This window comes from Triticum urartu, chromosome 5A (genome assembly GCF_056163025.1).
Source record: "Triticum urartu cultivar PI428250 chromosome 5A, HENAU_Tu73, whole genome shotgun sequence".
In the NCBI taxonomy this organism is placed as follows: Eukaryota; Viridiplantae; Streptophyta; class Magnoliopsida; order Poales; family Poaceae; genus Triticum; species Triticum urartu.
Genome location: NC_141877.1, coordinates 175039686 through 175061519, shown reverse-complemented (window position 1 = coordinate 175061519; position 21834 = coordinate 175039686). Strand labels below are relative to the sequence as shown.

The following is a 21834-nucleotide window of genomic DNA, read 5'->3' as shown; positions in this document are numbered from 1 at the left end:
ACCGGCAGCGGCCACCAGGCCAGTTTGTTCCAGAGGCTTCCTTTCTTAATTGCTAAACAATGAGGTTTGCTGGAGATAAGGAGGAACGAGGAAAGTCCTTGTCTGCAAATGTGGAGAGGGGTGCGGGTATCTTTTAGTTTAATTTCCATCCGTCAGATATAGATCGGACGGTCTATATTGCAAGATGGCACAAGTACCATCATCACCAACTCGATTTTTTATAAGAGAAGAAATATAAGTATGGAGATACAAACGTATTATTGATACTTGCTTCCGTAAACTAGCATCTACATTCTATTCAACGCCTCGGCATGTGGGGCCTTAGCACAATGACTTCTCGACTGTGTAAAACGAAGATTTTCCCGTCGCCGACAAGGAGGGGGTGACGGCGGCGCGCTTTTTGGCCTGCTCTAGTCCTAGTAGTCATACTAGGTGGTCTAAGCACGTGTAGATTTATTCTTTTTCACATCTCGTGTTTGCCGTACTGCCACGACTGTTCATGAATAGATGACAAGTTATTCACGGGGAACCCTTGTTGAGCGTGTTTGCGAGAGAGAGAGAGAGAGTGTGTGTGCGTGTGTGATATGTTAGAGACTGAGGCAATGATAACAAATTCTTTGGGTCTATGTGTGTGGAGGATAGAGAGAGATTGTACATGGGGCTTTGTGTTGTGTAACATGGAGACACATATACATAATTAGAGAGTGAGTGTGTGAGATACACATGTAGACATGAGGAGAGATGACGATCTAGGTAAATGGGTGTTTGTGCATTTGTGTGTGTTTGTGCACGCGTTTGTGTGTGAGAGGGAGAGAGTGTATGTGGAGTAGAGAGACCACTAATGATGTAAACCTAGTATAAGGGAAGGAGGAATGGTGTGACATGTGTAGTAGCGAGATAGCACCGGTGCGGGTGGGGGGAGCGGACTATTTGGAAGAGACATCGAGTGTGTGTGTGGGAGAGGGGTGTGAGAGTGAGAGAAAGAGAGAGCTAGCGACACAGAGAGAGAGAGAGGAAGAGAGGGGGCGAGAGGGGTCATTTGTGTCCATAAATGGCGTATAGATAGGGAGACAATGTTGATGTTGTCCGAAATTGGCCTATGAATGGAGATGCAAGGGAAGCGAGTCATCGTGTGTGTGATAGGGACTTCATGACAAAGCTAGAATAGATGGTGTAGAGAACAATGTGCGAAATCAAGAACGATTATACATTAGGGAGCTATGCAAAGAGTCACGACATATATGTATACAGGGAAGGAGCTGGGGCAGGTCCACATGTGGGAGAGATAGAAAGAGGAGAGTGGTGCACAAGGAGACAAAGTGTGCTTGTTTGCAGTGGGGGTGGTGTGTGAGGTGAGTGCGCGAGAACCACATAACTAGGGAGATAGACGTTTGGGGGCGACGTTTTGTGTGTACGGGAAATATACACTCTACATAGTGCGTGTGCTTGGGTAAGAGAGATAGAAGGAGACCTAGAGAGTGAGGGAAGAGATGTGTGCATGCCCGAGAGACAAAGTGATAGAGACCTATGTTGGGGTCCGGACTTTACAAGAGAGAGGCGTGTTAATGTGCTCATGTGTTTTGAACATGCATGATATACCTTGATGTACCAGAATTACAAACCTAAGATTGGAATTTTCGAATTCGACTCCATCATTAGCTTTTGTAATTCATTTAAACGGAGGTACATTTTTAAGCCGGGATTTCGTGATTTCAAATTCATATATCAAACCTAAAGATATACACATACGGGCATGTTCAAACTTTATAATCATCCACTTCATTCATACACATACACATTTTTGCTTTTGTCATCATATTTAGGATAAACACATTTGGAATTTCATTTGAATTGGACCATATGATGGTATTTGCTTGTAGTAGCTCAATGATCCATATTTGAATTGAATGGACAATCTAAGTTTCGAGTTGGAGACATTGTTTTTCAAAACTTGCACATTTTTTTTGCGTGCAAAACAAACAAATTGTCGGCCATGATATCATAGTCGGCCGTACGAGAGCAGAATACTTATAATGTTAGGTGCCAAAAGCTTTCAAACTTCCCGCTCACATCGAAATATCACACGCCCGAAAGTTTAGCCCTGCGATATTCATGTTTTACCCCTGCCACATGAACGGAAAAGGGCTGCTTTGGTAACTCCATTCTTTTCCCCTCTTTGCCCCCAACATTCTTCCCCAGAGCCCCTCTCCTTCCCCTCCCCGACCCCCCAACCAAGGCAAGCCGCCGAATCTAGTCCTCCGCCACAGCGGTGGACCTCACACCACGCCGGATCTACCTTCTGCACCTTGGAACCCCAAACTGCCAACTCACCACTTCATCGGAGCCGCTTCAGTGAATGGCTTGTCCACCGCTCCAGATCTCCTTGACCGCCATCATGGTCGACCGCACTGGATCTGCTTAACCAGTGCCCTCGTCCACTACAGTGTAGGCCCTTCACTGACTCCCTCGTCCGCCCCTTCGCTGGCCCTTCATACAAGCCCTCGTCCGCCGCAACAGATCCGCCTCACCAAAAGCACTGTACAACGCGCCCGCCGAAGCCTTCGTCCACAGCACCGGACCAGCTCCACGGACGCCATATTCAACTCCACCAGCCCTGCTTTACCGACGCCGCAGCCTCATCAGGTTATTTCTATTTGTACTCCTTCGGTTTTTCTCTTTATCGTGCAATTGTTCACTTACCACAGATGAGCTTTCTTGTATGTCGACAGGTGTCGCAACCATAGCACCGGATCCGCTTCAGCGACGGCGACAGCCGGCCCAAACTCAACCGCAACACGAGCACCATCGACGATCCTTACCTATCAAGTATGACAATGATACCCATACGCCGCCGAGAATCAGGTACTATTATCCAACGGCCGGCGCCTACGTTCACTTTCCTAGCATAAGCACCACACCTTTGAATTTCTTCAGGGCATCATTCAGTTTCTCATGAGACGCGTTATTCTGCTTGCACCTGTAGGGCCATACTTCTGGCAGTGAACATGTTACATGTGCTAAATTACATACCAGTGCACATATAGTTAATATGTTTTAGTTTTGTTCTGATGCCACCTGTTGGTTCCATCAGACTGCTTAATGTTCTCTATGCTTAATTACACATCAGCAAACTAGCATGTGGTTCCGCTGCTTTTTGTTCCTTTACCCTATATTTTCTGATGCTAGCTATTACATCACTGCTCCAAGCCTCTGTTCATTACTTGTTTGTGTGTTCTTGATCTTCCCAGGTTGCATGACTAATTTGATGCTTCTATTAATTATGGAGCTGCCAACCCCATCAAGCAAAATATTTGTTCTTTTGGGGATGGCACCTCGAACAAGCATAAAAATAGAGGGAAGCAGATATACTCCCTCCGATTCTATTTACTCTGCGCATAACTCTTGACCCGCATACCAAGGAGGGCACTGGTTTAACTTTTTTTGACTAATTTGCCAATTAATTAGGGCAGAGGCGGATGGGGCGGGGCACACAAGGAAACCAACGCTAGGAATTGGCAACGCGCAGACTAATACGAGAAAACTGAGAAAAAGTTATACGCAAAGTAAAAAGAATCGGAGGGAGTATTGTCGTGTATGCACACACCCTTCTTTCATTAGTTTAGATGAACCATTGATGATCAATTCGGACCAGTGCATGCGATTAAAATTAATTTTACCTAAATAGATGGTGCAGAATAAACTATAGCTACTAGATTTAAAACCACGGGATGCTGACAATATCTTCAAAGAACATTGCAACAGCAGCTAGGCTTCACAGCAACATATGATAAGCCAGTGTGTTTTAGTACATGTGAAATGTAATGCATGTGGGCTGCTTTCTTGGCTTGTGCCCTCAATGTGTAATCCTACCGAATTACAAATAGTTCAATTGTCTGCTTTGCTGTATTGCTTGATTCGAATGCTTATTTGTTGTTACACTATACCTGAGTTGGCCAATATGTCAACAGTGCCTGCTGTACTATCGTAAAGAAATGCATGCCTATTTCATTTGAGTCCTTAACTTTTCCTCTCAACTTCATCACAAGACTGTCTTCGTAGTTTATATGAGGCCACACTGTTAAGTGCTTTCTCAGATTATTTCAACTGCTTAGATGCCTTGGCAACTTAAATATAGCGGTTGTACACTCCCTTTCAACTAGGGATGTCAACTGGGTCCGGTTTAATCCTGATTGAAGTCCACTAGTGGTATGATAGTTCAAAAGAATTTTTGTTTTTTTGAGGAAAATGAACTAGGGAGGTAGCAAAAACTAACTAGATGGGACTGGCGGATTTCATTTATTTGCCACTTACATCCCTAGTTTCATCTTACCATTTTAATTTCTTTTCGGCTGATGCTGCTTCGAACCATTTAAATATAGTTTGCCATGCTCGGCAATAATTCGTCCATCGTTTACCATGTAAGCTTACTGCCTGGATCATACGATAACTATCTCTTACTGATGTCTAGCGGAAACCTTTCAGGATGCCGTTCACACTAGGACACAATGTACAACCCCATAATCTATTTGTGGAAGCAGTGCGCCATCCATGTTACCAGATGGTAGCAATTCAGAGGCAACACCGCCGGAGAGCAGTCTGAGCATAGATATTATAGTGCTTGAGGCTCTACTAGAGGCAGAAAGAGATGGTGTGACTGCCATGAATGAGGTAATATTTATCTTGAGTCTAGAAATTACGGAATTAGTGGCACGCATTATGCAAGCAACCCAAGAATTGGAGGAAGTAAGAATGTTGCATTTGAAGATGGAGGAGGTCCTACTGTTTCTACTATATGAAGCCCAAGATAATCCCGGTTCTACTTTAGATACCGGTTCAAATTTTCATTAGATTATTGTACTTGCATGTTGTGTCATGTCTCTAAATGGATTATGTTGCAAGACCCCCTATGTTGTCCATGTGTTGTAATGATCCGAATTTTTTAGGCGAGCTAATCCTCAGAACTTGTATGATTGACATAAGGTGAACTGTTTGTCGTGTGAGCATATTGTATTGGATGAAATAACTGTTCGACTCAGAGTGTATCCAACCTACTGAATTCGAAGATCACGGCATTTCTAAATCATAATCATATATAAAGGTGGAATAAATCTTTCTTGTGGTTTTGAAGAAATAAATAACAAAATGTATAATTATCTGTGGATATTCGTAATCGAATACAAATTGGATTTGAATTTAGTTTGCCAGGTCCTAGGGCAAACGTGAATGCTAATTCTCCCAAGTTTTGAACGAAGCGGCTAAACACCCACTATAATTTGTGGGCTGCTCGAAGCAAGTGTTTGCGAGATGGAAATTACTGTCTACCCCTGACACTTGACATCCTTAAAGACAGGATTTACACTCCTGTCGATAGGGGTAGACTAGTAACTTCAATCAGACATGACACGACGGCCTCTGAGCCCATTCATACACGGTGGACGCCAAACGTGGGCGGAAAAACACATTTGATTCAAGCTCGTCCGAAAGACATGTGTCTCTTCCTCCATTTCCCCATTCATACACGGTGGGCGGCAAAACAAACTCTCCTCGTCCGAAATCGATGTAAGCTTATATTTTAAATAGGGGAAAATGTTTAACTTCCATCAGACGTGACACAACCGCCCTACCTGTCAGCCCCGTTCATACACCATGGGAGGCAAAACACCCTCTGCTCGCCCGAAATCGATGTAGGCTAATATTTTAAATAGGGGTAGATGTGTAACTTCCATCAGATGTGACACAACCGCCCTACCTGTCAGCCCCGTTCATACACTATGGGCGCCAAGCGTGGGCGGCAAAACACCCTCTCCTCAGCCGAAATAGTTACCGGCAAATATTTGGGAGATGCAAAACACCCCCGTTTCAGAGAAGTGTGTACCAAAGTTTGAGATCCCCCTCCCCTCCATTTCCTCATTCATACACCGTCGGCGGCACGACAACCTCCGCACTGCGGCCAGCCTCCTCCGTCCGCCACCCCATCCTCCACCTTGCCGAAGCCGCTACCCCTACCCCGTCGTCCACTGCAAGAAATGGACGTCTCTCATCCACGGCACTGGACCAGCATCCTTTCATCGCCTCCTCTTGCTTCATCAGCGTCGTCGTCCACCTTGCCGTTGCTGGTCCTACGACCGCCTCGTCCATGGCAACAGGATATATCCCCCGACCCGGCCGTCTGCCGTCTAAAGTCTTCTTCCCCGCCGCCGACAGCCATCGCACCCGCAGCACCCTCAACGTATCAGCATAGGCCTACACGACGTCGCAAGAGAGGTGGCACTCTTCCATATGTGCCTAAGTTATTGATCTCACCTGGAAAATAGATCGTAATTTGTTTACTGTACTTTTCTTGTCCATACCAAATCGTAGTGGCTAGTTGAAAGCAAACATTGGTTGCGAAGTAGCTTTGTCCGGTTTGCATCTTCAGATCCGCCATGGCACGGGCACTATACTCGTAAAGCTTATGGTCCCCCCCCTTTATATTCACTACTATCATCGTAGGTGCTTCGTGTCATGCTAGCACTGCTCCTCAAGGCCTCAACCCAAAGCTTACGTGTTGAAATACTAATCTGATATGATGCTCATATCTCTAAAACAGAGAACATTTAATTGGTCACCTAATGTTCCTATATTCATTTTGAAAAGCATGTGCGCCACCCACTGGTCCAGCTAGTTCCACTTTCCTGATTTTTCTCTTGATGCTTAGGGTTTTCCCCTTTTATCTAATCTACTATGATCTACGTAGGTGCTTTCTGTCGTACTAGCATTACTCCACCCTTCAAGCTAAACAACACAACACTCAGAATTCAACAGCTTAGTTGTTCAAATATGATTGTGATATGATACTGATATTAGTTAACCGACACATTTAATTGGTTAGCTAAAGGTCCCACTTGAGTTTCCAAATGCATGTCGCGACATATAGAGAGACATCATAATTGCATTTCTTTGTCACTTGTTGACCGTACTTTCTTGTCCATACCAAATCTTAGTTGTTATTTCAAAGCAAACATCGGTTGCTAACTACCCTTTGCGTGGTTTGTAGCTTCAGATCTGCCATCCCACAGCCACGGTCAACACTGTACTCATCGTGCTTATGTTTTCCCCATTTTATGATGACCACAATCAGCCTACGTGGTTCGTGTCGTAATAGGACTGCTCCACCCATCGAGCTAAACAAGCTTAGTTGTACAAATTCATATTTGATATTAGTGCTGATATTAGTAAAACTGAGAGATGTTTAATTGATTAGCTAAATGTTCCTACTTTAGTTTTGAAATGCATGTGAGCCACATATGGAGAGGCCTGAAAGAATAGTATTTCTCTGTGCGCTCTGGTTCATCATGGGTGACCAACCGACATTGTATTAAAAGACTTGTAATATCTTCAATCTGCTTGCTCTTCTGCTCTTTTTTAAGATGATACTCTTCTCTTGCGGTCGACTGGTCAGGTCGAGTTGTTTTCCCTTAGTATATTTTGAATCTGTCAGCTCAGGTCGACTTGTTCTTCTTTACTATATGTTGAAGCTATCATCTGCAAAGTGTCATCACTTCTGGAGCTCTCATATTTTGAGTAGTAGGCCACATTATATTAATGTGCACAACAAATTATAGCATGCATGGCATCTTTTAAAAGAATTGCATAGATAGCACCAAGTGGTTTACAGGGAGGCAGTATTGGATTAGAATCACTTCTGCATTACAAAGAAAATCTCACTTGTTTTTATGTTTTCTTGCATGTCAGATATTAAACATTGTCAAAATGAATATGAGAATGGGAGCATGAGAGGAATATTGCGGAATGATCCACTTCCTAACAAACTTGGCATGGTGGAGGATGGCCTATCTTATTCACCCATCAAGCACTACACCACATCACCACATCATCAATAGCCAGGTTGGTTGGAAATACAGCTTCCGCTGACAGATAGTCGGTCGGGAAAGAGTATTGCCGACCGATACCGTCTGTTGGGGAAAGTCCGGAAGGGAAAGCCCTTTCCCGACCGACATATCTTTCCTGAACGACTGTTGGGCGGCTATGGTGCATCTTTCCCGACCAACAGTCTATTGGGCCTACCATGGGCCTTTCCCGATCAACAGACTGTTGGGGTAACCATGGGCCTTTCCCGACCAACGGTTTGTTGGGGTAACCATGTACCTTTCCCGACCAACATTCTGTTGGGGCTTGCATTAGCCTTTCCCGACCGACTGTAAGACGGGGTTTGTTTTGCCGACCAACAATCAGATGGTGTTTTCTTTTGATGACCAACATTGTTTATCCAACCACAACTTTAATTAACATATGTTACAGATTGTTACATAAATATAATTCATGTTTCTAAGGATAGTCAACAAGACACCATACATCAGGTGCACCAACCATTTTTTATTCCATTTAACTAACTGTCACATACATACATTTCAGTCTGTTCTAGACATAACCACCAAAACACCATGTCACGTACATACACTTTAGTTTGTTCTAGACATAACCGTCAAGACACCATACATCAGGTTCACAGAAGGACAGCTAAAAGATGCAACTATGATACATTAGATATACAAAATGAGAGCTAAAACATCCAGTTGATGTGGATCGCTGGCTTCATGGTTCATAGTGAGTCCATCCTTGTGTTTGCTTCCTCCAAAAGTCAAACAAATCTCAAATATTACAATGCTTAATTAATCTATGAAATTGAATGCAGGCAGAGTTCACATGTGGACTACGCACACACAACATCACAAAATGAAGAATACACTTACCTAATCTATAAAAATAGCATATCGGTACATGAAGACTGCCAATCGACTTCCAGCAGTAACCATGGATGTGGCATAAAACCCTCAATCAACTTTTTGTATATCCATTTGGAAGGAAATGCATCATTTACTTTGTATGATTGCTGAGCATATAGTGTTCCTGGGGATATACTTAAGTTACTGTACTAGCAGCCAATATTCCAACACTTGTTTCCAAAAAAATAAACATACAACTTTGAAGATAGTGGATATAGTGAGCTAAAAGCTAAATATATGTAAGCGTGACTCTTTCAGTAGATGTATAGATTTCTGGTAGTTCAAACTGGATAAATGGAGTTGAAAGCTAATTATAGATGTGACTCTTTCTGAATGCCTAAAAGTATTATCTTAGCTCACCTAACACTGTTTTGGGCAGGAAGGGGGAACACTTAAAATGTACATGTGTCCAAAAGGTTCCCAGCATTTTCACCCAGAATGGAAATAGGATTAAGAACAAATTAAATCCCCCAAAATAAGAGTAATATGAAGGAAAGAAACTACAACACCAAAGTAGATTCACCTGGTATCCTTGCCAAGGTAGGAGGACGCAGACTACTATTTAGCTTTGACTTGAATACACCATGATAATTGAAATCCTTAGTATTGGATGATATGCTCTGTTGAATTTGGCTCAAAAGGTTAAATATTCTAGATTGTATAATCAAAGCCATGAACAAAATCCATCAAAATCAGGCATTTAAAGCAAGTAGGATGGGACCAATATACTATGCAGAAAATAGTTATTATTGAGATGAAATTATATCAATCATACATGCCATCACTTCAGCCTGCACTACAATAGTTATCTAAGTAGAGAACAATGCAGAAGTATAATTAGAATGATCAATGCTGCATATAGTTCACCCTAACAAATGGTCAGTTCCTTCTAATTAATGTATGATTTAACTCAGAATGGATAATTAGTATGGAATATTAGATAGTGAAAAAGTTCTAGGTGATGCAAATTCATTTGTACATGGGGATTTATCCTAAAGGCTCGTAGGGTGCCTCTAATCAGTAATTATAACATAATTGTAGGTAAGGAATTGAAGGTCACCTCTCCTACTTCCATTTCTTCCCAAGTGAGTATGCACACTAGCATGACCAACACTTCCCCTATTCACGAGAGAAAAAACGAAATCAAGAGAGTATGTTAACTTATCAACAAATCAAGTCATGGATGAATTGTCACCCTTTTACTCAAGAGGATTCTATAAACACAGCTGACAATCTACTATAGTATCAACACAGGGCTATGGTGACAAAGTAAACTTGAATGCCAAGTTCAACTACGAGTATACAAATACAAAGCCTATCGCCTGCTATGCTCTGCTTTACTGAATTAGTTGAGATATGGGCATACAGAAACTATTATCTGCTGGATAATACAACTACGACTATACAAAATTTATCCAGCTTCTGGTTCTTTTATCATACGCAACATACCAATTTGTTTTATTGATAAATTAGTGTCTAAGTGTATATTCTTAAAAAACAGCAGAAAGGTGATTCACAAATACTGTTTTTTCATGCAAAATAACAAGAATAACAGCAGCCAACTTGAGAGATCCAACAACACCCTAGGATGCCCACTTCCGATGCCATGTATGTTATGACAAAAAACATCATATTTGCTAAACTTGTACCCACACCATATTTATCCCATTCGGATAAGCTAAAATGATGTGGATCAAACTACACTCCATTCATAACGTAAGAGAGAAAGTGACAGTTTGGAAGTGAGGATGTTTAACTACCAAAGTTCCTCCAAATTGTATCCTATCCCTGTTTGTATAGTTCATATGATTAATAGATGCATAAAAATACCTGATAATGAGCTAGCAGGTGAAATTTACATAGCCAGGATTCCCAGGACACCATGTGCTACAAGTGTTCAAAAATCCAGTTCTGTAGCAAAAAGCACGCTAGTACCGGCAACGCTCTTGGCAGGCCCTTGAGGTAAATAGGCAAATGCTGACACACCATGTGTCGATTGAGCCCTGCAATCTTCAGAGTATCAATGCTGTCAAGTAAAAGTAACAAATGCATCTATAATATTAAGTTGGTTAGGTACAGACTTACAACTTCAGAAAATCTCCAGAAAATCTCCCAAAGAAAATAATCATGGATTAATGTACATCAATCATGTATTCATACACTTACTATCAAAGCATTAATCATGTATAATGCTGAAACAATAAAATAAATACTTACACTGGAACCACAAAAATCTACTAAAGTTTCAGTGGCCTTTTGTTTTAGTTAGTAGTTGAGTAATTGCCCAAACATCCACCAAACCTATTCAAGTTCGTTTCACCCTGCAAAAAAACATAAAACATTATCCAATTAAGTCTGCTAGCAATCACACAATATCAATAGACAATAATAGTAATCGATGGCTAGGGTTTGAACTTTACTGCTTCAAGAACTTAATTATTTCCATGAATCAAAGAAGAACTGATTTTTTTTAAAGAAACCAATTTGTAGAGAGATGGGGGCACCAGCCACTTGGCAATGGAAGGTTAATCGGTTGGAGTTAAAATCTGCACACACACACACACACACACACCTTACAGATGTTGTTGCTGCCATGGATGTCTAAGAGAGATGGGGGCACCAACTGGCCACACTCCTAGTCGCCAGAAGATAAGGGAGCAGAAGCTGCCTGCCTCGTTCCGAACCACCAGGACCGAAGGGACCTTGTCCCGCTCAGATCTGCTACCCTGGGAGGGGGGAGAGGGAGTTGGGTATAGGTTGGGGCAGTGGCGCCATGGGAGCGAGGGGAGAGATGGGCGCAACGGGCGCCTGGGCACGAACAAGAAGTGCCGCCAACGGCAGCTGGGTGAGAGCATCGGCGCCATAGGACCACCTCCACATGGGAAAATAGCAGCGATGTGGGGATGGTGATGGAGTGGTGGGAAGGAAGAGATGGACAGAGTGCGGGAAGCGTCGCCGAATGCGAGCGTCAATGTCGTCGCCGCCGCTGCTCAGATCGGGAGGGGAAAGAGATAAGGGGGAGAGGTAGTGGTGTGGTGTTGATTTTTTCGAGCCGAATGGTGTATGAGGAGGGTTTTTTTAGGGAAATGAGGAGGTGGGTTGTGAGGGCGCGTGGCATGAAAATTGCGGCGTGGGCTTCGCGCTAAGTCACCTGCACGGCCCAGTTGGCGACCCAAAGTTGGTCGGCAATATTTGCCGACCGACTGTGTGACAGTAGCGCAGTTATCACCGACCAATGGTTTGATGCTATACATTTTAGCATTTTCGACCGATAGCTGGTTGCTATATATGAGTAATACCGACCAATAGTCTGATAGAAGTTTTTCCAGCAAACAGTCGGTCGGCGAAACTGACTTTTTCCAATAGACGTCCGTAGGGAATGTAGTGTCGTGGTGTAGTGAAGGTGCTTGCTCTAACTTTGCAAAGTTGTATTGGTCGCATATATTTTGCTTCTGACCTCTTGCATTACTTCTACTTTGTTACACCATCTGCTTAGTTTAAGCATTATATATGAGTATATGCCATAACTATCCATTTTCTGTACCTATTCCAGTCAAATGTTGTTCTTTCGTAATAGGTGTCCAAAAGGAAGAGGGTGAGTGCAGGTCGTCAAGGAGTACAAACTAGGTATTTGGAAAAGGTAGTGATACCTGTTAAATCAGATAGATCAGCAGCCACAGAAAACATAGGCCCAACTCTACCACACTTTACCCCTACTCCAGTGGCCAAACCCCTATTAAAACTGCTGGGAGCCAGCGTCAGGTACTGTCTATGATATCAATTCAAAATTTGAACTCCTAAATTTCTGCTTGTGCCTTACCTTCTCTCTTGTATGAAAACTAATTTTAGATGAATCTCCTTGCTCAAAGGATCATACGATCTCAAAACAATAATGGGCTCTGCATTGCTCTTGTCAGTACCTCTCACCCTTTTGCCTTGTAACGCTGTACTTAACTAATTGCTATTTGATTATGTATCATCAGTCTGCACCTGAGCTTCATTATCCTCTATTTCTTCCAATATTATTTGATCTATTTTTACTCTTTGCAAAATGTAGAATAATGGCAAAGCTTATAAAGAATTTTCTTTGGGGAATTTATTGAATTATCCTTCCATCAACATGGAGAAGGGCTTTGTCCAGCCCGTGTTGACATGTAATGTAAGCTCATCCTTCTCAAGCCTTCAAACTTTGTTCTAGTATAGATTTGGATAGGCATCATTTCCTCCACTGTTGTTGCTTTGCTGTTTACATCTGATTGGATGTTTGCAACAACTACCGTTTCAAATTGTAGTTGTAAAAGCATGTTCCTTATGCAGAACAGTTCCATTTATTTGCTTATATAATTGTGAAACCTTTTACGTGTCTCCTTGTTTCTCTTTCAGAATCGTATCTCTTACGCCAGGCAGAACTTTAGGGAAGATAGTGAGCCAAATCATCTTGAGGACAGCGAGATGACCCCAAGGTCCTGTCTTGATGAAGATGGTGAGTTGAAGCTACTCACCAGCAGGTGTGAGACAACATCTATGCAGTCGCTGCCTCAATCAGTTCGACTTCTTCAGTCTCAACTTAAAGCAGAAAGGCTTGCTTCAGCTTAGCTCCGACTTGAAGTCAAAGATGCAATGAAGATGTCAGAGGACTGCCGTGCGCACCATCATGCCTTAAATCTAGTGTTGATGCATCTATCGTTGACACAACTAAGGCCTACTCAGCTTCTTCAACTGTTTGGGGGGGGGGCGACCTAGCCAGGCCTAGTGCCTTCTAAAGTGCTCTCAGTATTGTATATTATTTTGTCGGCGCGTTTATTTGCACTGGTGGTGAACTTTCATGCCTAGTGGATGTAATATGTGTGATAGCCGTGATAACCTAGCGTAAGTTGCTTGCTTATTTATTTCCTTGTTGTCTTGTTTATTTGTTTGCTTCTAGTCATTGCAGTTCTTTTTCCACGGTTTGCTAGTGGCTGCAATAACCTATTTTTTTAAACTAGGCCACAATAACCATGGGCTAATATTTACTGTAGTGACACTGGGCCTCCTACGGGTCGTAGAAACAGTGGGCCTTCTACGGGCCATAGAAACAATGGGCCTTCTACAGGCCGTATCATCAATGGGCCTTATACGGGCAATATGATCGATGGCCAAACATCGGCCAATAACAGGCCGCATTATGGCCGTAAACGGGCTAGAGTTGGCATCGTCCGTTCATGGGCCGACCATAACGGGCCATCGTTAATAGGCCGTATTTGATGACGCTATGAAAACAGCCCAACGTATTAACGGACCACAAATGGGCCGACTGTAACCACGGGCTGAATTTGGCCCACAAGCAGAAAATGACAGTAACGGGTCGTAAGTAAGCGAATGCTGGAAATGAGCCCAAGAATAAATGGGCTCTGAGAAGGCCGAAAGATAACATGGGCTGGAAACGTCCCAACGGAATAACGGGTCGTTAATGGGTATAAAGTGATACACTGTTCATTACGGGCCAGTTTCACCACGGGCCATTAATGGGTGTAAAGTGATACACTGTTCATTACGGGCTAGTTTCACCACGGACCGTTAATAGGCCAAGAGTTACATAGGGCCTCATATGGGCCGAAAGACGTCATGGGCCATACATAGGCCAGAAGTGAAAACGGGCTGGAATCATATTGGGTGGCCCAGATGATGCTACTAGGCCTAATTCGGATAGGGCGTAACGGGCCTTGGGTTAGCGGGCTGTAAATGGGCTATATGCGAACAGGCCACTAACAGGCTTTACATGGGCCGGCCCGCCACCTTTTCACCAAGTCAAACGGGCCGGCCTTTTCACAGGAATGGGCCTCTGTTGGGCTGTGCCACGTGTCGACGTATCGTAGGCGCCTATCTGACCCACTGACGAGCTGACACATGTTTTGTCCGTCCAATAAGAATTTTACACGTGGAAATTTCCCATTGGTCGGGGCTGTTAACGGGTTATCGGATCCAAAACCCGACCCGATAGCTTAACGGCATTCCGTTACGATGGATGCCACGTGTCGGTCACCCTTGATGAAAGCACTTCTGTGACGCACGATTTATCATCATGGAAGTGGACACTTTCGTGATGATAATTTTGGTAATGTCATGGAACACTTCTATGACAGCACTGGTATGACTATCTTGATTCTGTCATAAATTTGTCATGGATGTACATGCATGACAAAAAACGCGACCTACTATGACAAACACGTATCATCAAGAAAGTGTATTTTTTTGTAGTGCGCCATCTCGCATCCAAACGCCGGGTTTGCCATGGTCTTCTTCAAAGACATCTCCAGCGGTTCCTCCTCCGGCGACTACTCCTTCACCACCCGGGTATGCCTCTCTTCTCTCTCTCGGTCTATGACTTGGAATGAAGGATTTTTACCCGGAGGACAATTTGAGTCATTTCTTCCTCTTGTTGCTCCCTAAGACCATCAGTGGCAATGAATGGAGTGGGGTCGCTGAAGATCTATCTGCTCGTTGTCACCATCAATCTCCATGCGTGAAGCTAGCTGCGTTTGTTTCTGTGGACAGTGGGAGGAAGTTTCTGGCATGTGCAGAGAAGGTTAGACCCTCTTTCACTGTTACAAATCATTTGTTAGATGTGATTCAGACACTTTCACGATCCCAAGCCATTCATACCACACCTTCAACCAAACACATCCTAAGACAGTCTCACAGTTTGTACCTAGTATCTTAAATTGTTGCCATCTCATCAGCGGTGCCATTAGAAAATTATTTGGAACTGCTTCAGCAGTTTGTGCAGCCAACTTTGGTCCACACATCTGGGCAGCCAAGCAGTAAAATACTAAATCTTTATGGCATGAAGGAACTGGGCATCGGTGCAACTACATGCTCCGGAGTCCGGGTCCCTGATTTTTTTTCCGCTGCATCGGCTCGCCAGTGCAGGGCACCAGTGCAAGATGTAGGAACAATTATCTTTACCCCAGTTTTGGCATACATAGTGGACGACCTTAGTGCTATTAGTTCTATGTTACTAAATGTGGCATGTACACACTTGTTAGTATCAATTTGCTGTCATCCAAACACTGTCGCTATCCTGTTGCAGTTATATTTACCTTCCTCATAAAATGTTCAATTTGTTATTTATTGTACATGATTAAGAACTTGTAGCGTCGTTGTAGCTAATTATAGCTTCTGATGTTCCAGAATTTGGTTGTTGTCTTAGTACCAATTATTTCATTTGCACATTGATCTTTTTGAGAAGATATGTCATAATTAACATGTTTCTTCAGTTTTTCAAAATAAGCATTGGCGATTTCCTATGTTGCTATAAACCCATTTCCCCTACAATTGTTACTGATCTAGTTTTAAATATTATAGGATGAACGGAAGTGTTCTTACTTGGAGTGGGTTGACCAAGAGTGGCCACAGTCTTTGAAGATGTGCCTAACGAAGCTCTGGAGCGTGTATGAGGAAGAGAACACACGCAGGCTTAGAGAAAGTCTTGTCAACGCTGAAGCATATTTCAAGATGCAGGATAAAAAGTTGAAGGTGGAAAATGAGCTCAGATTTTTTAAATCAGACTTTGCTAAGATGGTGTTGGTGTCGGTGTACAAAAGTAGGGGTCCCTTTTGTACCCCTTTACTTGTGCGCGGGCAGTCGCAGCCACGCGCCTGCGGCCACGCTTGGCGGAGAAGAGGAAGCAAAGGCCCAAGACTACCAGAGCAGCGCCAAGCCGAAGGCGCGAGAAGTAGAGGGTCGAGGTGAAACTCCCCTGGCAAGGCCCTTGCCAGGGTGGCCTTCACAACCCTGGCAAGAGTCTTGCCGGCGCGACTTGCCCCACACCAACAAGGCTGCCACCCTCGTGTCTAAGATTCCCGATGCCATTAACCACATCGGAACCAAGGCTCGGGAGGCGCCTCCATGGTGGCATGCAGACCTTTGTGAAGACAAAGGGCCTACGAGGCCTAGATAGGAACCAAGAAACAAGTCAACAGTAATGATCCTTGCTCAGGATGCCCACAAGGCCCCGGCAAGGCTCCTACCAAAGATACCCACGAGACCCCCCGGCAAGACCCTTGACGGGGCCCCGGCAAGTCTCTCTCCAAAGACATCCGCGGGGCCACAGATAGGCCCCCACCTGCCAAGGCTCCATCGCCGTTCCCACACAGCTGCCAGCCCACCAACTAGGCAGGCACCTGTGTGGCGACGTGCGACTTCCAGGCCAACTCAGCAAGCACCTGCGTGGTGGCATGCAGATCTTCGTGAAGACTCTGCCACCGCACCAACTCAGCAGCCAGCCAGCCAGCGTGGCACTACACGCCTCGTCGGCTCGAACACGCGTCGAAGCCAGGAGAGGTGGCGACAGCTGGGATGACCTTCCTTGCCGTCCCCGATAAAGCAAGAAGGGCACATCGGCAGCGAATTAAATGTGTTTGTCCTATGGCGCCAGGAGATAGACTCGACTACTATACAACTTTCCACCTCCCGTGTGCCACTGTGGCAGCCCCTTTCGACTATAAAAGGAGGCCCGCGGCATACTGAAGGAGGATTCGGACTTTTTGGACCCTACATGCTTTGTAGCTAGTCCAAGAACACCAAATAAACATAAACCAGCAGGAGTAGGGTATTACGCATCACTTGCGACCCGGACCTGGATAATCCCCCCCTTGTTGGTCCCTCAAACCCGCTCTTTCCGCAGCCCCACGCCCGCCAACCGTAGCAAAAGGGATTCTTCGCGGTCCCGTAGGTGTCATTTCCCCCGACGGTTGGCGAAGGAGGAGGCACTTTCCCGGTTGGCATGTGCAAAACGGTTTCTTACTGAACTGAAAGCAGAGGTGGATAAGACGAGCCTGGATGATCTCGATTAGGGAAATGAATATATTGTTCTTATGAAGTTGAACTAGCTGTATGTTGTACTATGTTGTTTTCATGTAGCTACCGTATTGTGATGCTATAATATATTTATGTGCCTGATATGAAATTGGCAAACAGTTGTTCAATATGAAATGTGAATTTGCGTAATACTGGAATTATTAATTGTAAACTAATAAACCAGCTAAATGTGTAATGGATCTTTGCAAACGGTTCTATGAGTAAAATCTCTTGCGATGGATAGCCCAATGCCACACAATTTTCTTCATCAAATTGTGTGTGATATAGTTGATAAAATCAGCAGTTAACCAAGGAAGACCGTGTGTGATAGTTACACCTTTCAGACACGAGCCTGCACATAAAATTGTGTGGGATGTACGTCTGAACGGAAACGTTTTTCCCTGGATTGACTGTGTGGGATGTACATAAGAACGTAAAAAAAAATTCCTTGGATTGACTGTGTGTGATATACATGCGAACATAAATGTTTTTCTGGGATTCACCGTGTGCGACGTACATACCTACGGAAATGATTTTCTCGTATTACCGTGTGGGATGTACATACCTACGGAAATGATTTTCTCGGATTACCGTGTGGGATGTACATACCTACAGAAATGATTGGGTTTTAATGCCTCGCCCGATCACACACAGCCCCAGCCGTGGTCCCAGGAGGGCCTATCCCCGATGATTTTTGGGTCGTGTGGGAATGACACCCTATCGCACACACTCACTTGTCGACGGTTCCAAATGCCGTCGCGGAAGGGGGTTAAAAACGTTTGTTTAGGACCGACGCGCACCAATGTCGATATGAGGAAAATAAGGGGTGGCAAAACCATAAGCTTGGGGATGCCCAAGGCACGCTAAGGTAATATTCAAGGAAGACCCAAGCGTCCAAGCTTGGGGATGCCCTGGAAGGCAGCCCCTCTTTCATCTTCAACATTATCGGTAACCCTACTTGGTGCTATATTTTTATTCGTCACATTATATGAGTTTTTCTTGGAGTGTCATTTTATTTTATTATGATTTTCTTGATGTTATTTATAATAGTGTTTTATCTTTTATTTAGATAAAAGTGTCGAGTATAGCTTTACCATGTTTATTTTGCAAGTCTATATGTTGTTGTTTGAAAACAAAAAAAATTCTGTTATGTCTAGAATATTCCTGGATAGTCAGAACATGACAAAATATTGAAATTTTTACATAGTAAGCTATGATAAATTTTCTATAGTATGGTAATTTTCAGAATTTTTGAGTTAAATAAGTATGTATCTTCTTTCATCCTTCACAGACTATTCTTTTTTGACAGAATGTTGTTATGTTTGCATTGTTTGCATATGTTTGCTTGTTTAATGATTCTATTTGAGGATATGAGTATTAAATTTTCAGAGGCATTTAGTATGCAATGTTAAATATTAATTTTGGTGATTTGTTAAAGTAGAGAATGATAAGGTTTTGCATTGATTTATAATAACTTATCGCACGGGTTCTTGTTGTGTTTTATGTGGATGATGTCTTTGAGATTTAAGGAAACTGTGATATGAGAGGAATTAAAGAGACACAAGATCTCAAGCTTGCGGATGGCTAAGGCATCCCAATATAATGTTCCAAGAAGTCTCAAGCATCTAAGCTTGTGGTTGCCCTGGTAAGCATCCCACCTTTGTTCATTACCAATTATCGGTTAGTACCGGTTTGAACCTAAGTTTTTGCTTCTTCGCATGAGATGTGCTATTCTTGGAATTTCATTCCATTTTGATTTGTTTGCAATTTGAATAAAAATACTTAAGATCTGAAATTTTTGAAATGAGAGAGAGTCCTTACATAGCAACTTAATTATTTAACTACTCATTTGATCTTCACTTATATATGTTTTGAGTAGTTTGTCATTTACTCTTGTGCTTCACTTATATTTGATAACCCACAAGTATAGGGGATAAATTGTAGCTTTTTAGATAAATAAGAGTGTCAAACACAATGAGGAGCTGAAGGTAGAATTTATATTCTCTTCCAGTTCTACACCGATACAAATCTACGCACACTTAACGTTTGCTTTACCTAGAACAAGTATAAAACTAGAAGTACTTTGTAGATGTGTAAAGGGATAGGTTTGCAAGATAATAAAGAACATGAAAATAAAATTTAGGTGTTGTTCTAATTAAAGTACAATTAAATTAGTATAGCGAGTGTGGAAAAAGGATGGTAGGATTTTTGGAATTTTCCCTAAGAAATTGGCTAAGTTACTAGACCGATAGCAAGTTTTTATGTGGGAGGGGCCACTGCTAGCATGTCATCCCTTACATGGAATTCTATTCACTTATGGTTGGAACTATTAGCAAGCATCCGCAACTACTAACGTTCATTAAGGTAGAACCCAAATACAACATTAAGATATATTAGTCCCCCTTAAATCCCATATGAATCAATTTCTATGGTAGGAAGAAGCTTCTGTCACTCTTGCCCTCCAATGCATAGTCCTATCAACATACAACTAACCCTATGGTGTGACCGACACGCGCGCTCATATGATGGGCACCAAAGGACATCAACATAACCGCAAGCAAATTAAACAAATCATAGCAATTCACCAATCACCCTAAAGGACAACAAAAATCTACTCAGACATCATAGGATGGCAACACATCATTGGATAATAATATGAAGCATAAAGAACCATGTTCAAGTAGAGGATACAATAGGTTGCAGGAGAGTGGACCACTGAACATAGATGGGGGAAGGTGATGGAGTTGTTGGTGAAGATGGCATAGTTGTTGGAGTAGATTGCCGTCACCGGAAGAGAGGGCGAGAGAGCCTCCTCCTCCTTCTTCTTCCTTGGTCTCCCCCCTAGATGGGAGGAGGGTTTCCCCTCTTGTCCATGGCCTCCATTGCAGTGGAGGGGCGAGAGCCCCTCTGATATTGGATCTCTCCCTCTGTTATCTTCTGTTTCACGTTCCTGGTTTCTGGCCAAAAACCATTTCTTAAATATTCAGAGATCTGTATCTCCGATTGGGCTGAAATTTGAACAAGGTTTTTTCTATATATTATTTTGCTTGCACGAAAGAAGGGCTGTAACCGCCTTACGAGGGGCTCACAAGCCACCACGGCGCACCCTACCCCCTAGGCGCGCCCTGGTGGCTTGTAGGGCCCTCGAGCACAGTCTTACATTAATTCTTCTTCCCAAAAAATCACACATATTCCAAAATAAATCTCTATAAAGTTTTATCGTGTTTGGACTTTGTTTGATATGGATATTCTACGAAACAAAAAACATGGAACAAATAGGAACTGGCATAGGGCACTGGATCAATATGTTAGTCCCCAAAATGATATAAAATGTTGCCAAAAGTATATGAAAGTTGTATAATATTGGCATGAAACAATAAAAATTTATAGATATGACGGAGATGTATCGGCATCGCAAGCTTAATTCCTGCTTGTCCTCAAGTAGGTAAAAGGTAAAAAAGATAATTTTTGAGGTGGAATGCTACCTAGCATAATCTTGGTCATGTAGTCTAATCATGGCATGAATATTAAGACACGAATTATTCAAAGCAATAGTCTATTATTTGATATAAATACATCAATACTCAGGCATCCCAACAAACAATCATGTCTTTCAGAATAAAAATGCTACAGAATGCTATCCCTACAAAATCATGTAGTCTTGTCATGCTCCATCTTCTTAACACAAAGTATTTATCATGCACAACCTCGATGAAAAGCCGAGCAATTGGTTCATACTTTTTAATGCGCTTCGGCTTTTTCATCCCCCACGCAATACATCACTGCAAGCCATGGATACAACACTATGGGTTGAATAGAATACGATGGTAGAGATTAATATGGGGAAGACAAAAAAGGAAGAAAGTCTCACATCAACACGGCTAATAAACGGGCTATGGAGATGGCCATCAATTGATATCAATCGGAGGAGTAGGGATTGCCATGCAACGGATGCACTAAGAGCTATAAGTGTATGAAATCTCAACATGAAACTTAGTGGGTGTGCATCCAACTTGCTTGCTTGAAGATCTCGAACATTTGAGGAAACCCATCATCGGAATATACAATCCATGTTCTATAATGAAATATTCACACTAGTATATGAAAGTCACAACAAAAGAGACTGTCTGTATGAAAAACATGGTGCTACTATCAAGCACAAGTGTGGAATAACATTGCCCCTTCTCTCTTTTTCTCCCTTTTTCTCTTT

At 42.9% G+C, this 21834-nt stretch overlaps 1 long non-coding RNA gene across 1 annotated transcript; it reads right to left on the bottom strand.

Annotated features, from left to right (window-relative positions):
- Positions 1 to 9322: 9322 nt before the first annotated feature.
- On the bottom strand, positions 9323 to 10742 carry LOC125555775 (uncharacterized). Its single transcript, XR_007304852.2, has 3 exons — positions 10617 to 10742; positions 9847 to 9905; positions 9323 to 9406 (listed from the first exon to the last, which is right to left on the bottom strand). It is a non-coding gene; the product is annotated as an uncharacterized LOC125555775 (long non-coding RNA).
- Between the last annotated feature and the right edge of the window lie 11092 nt (positions 10743 to 21834).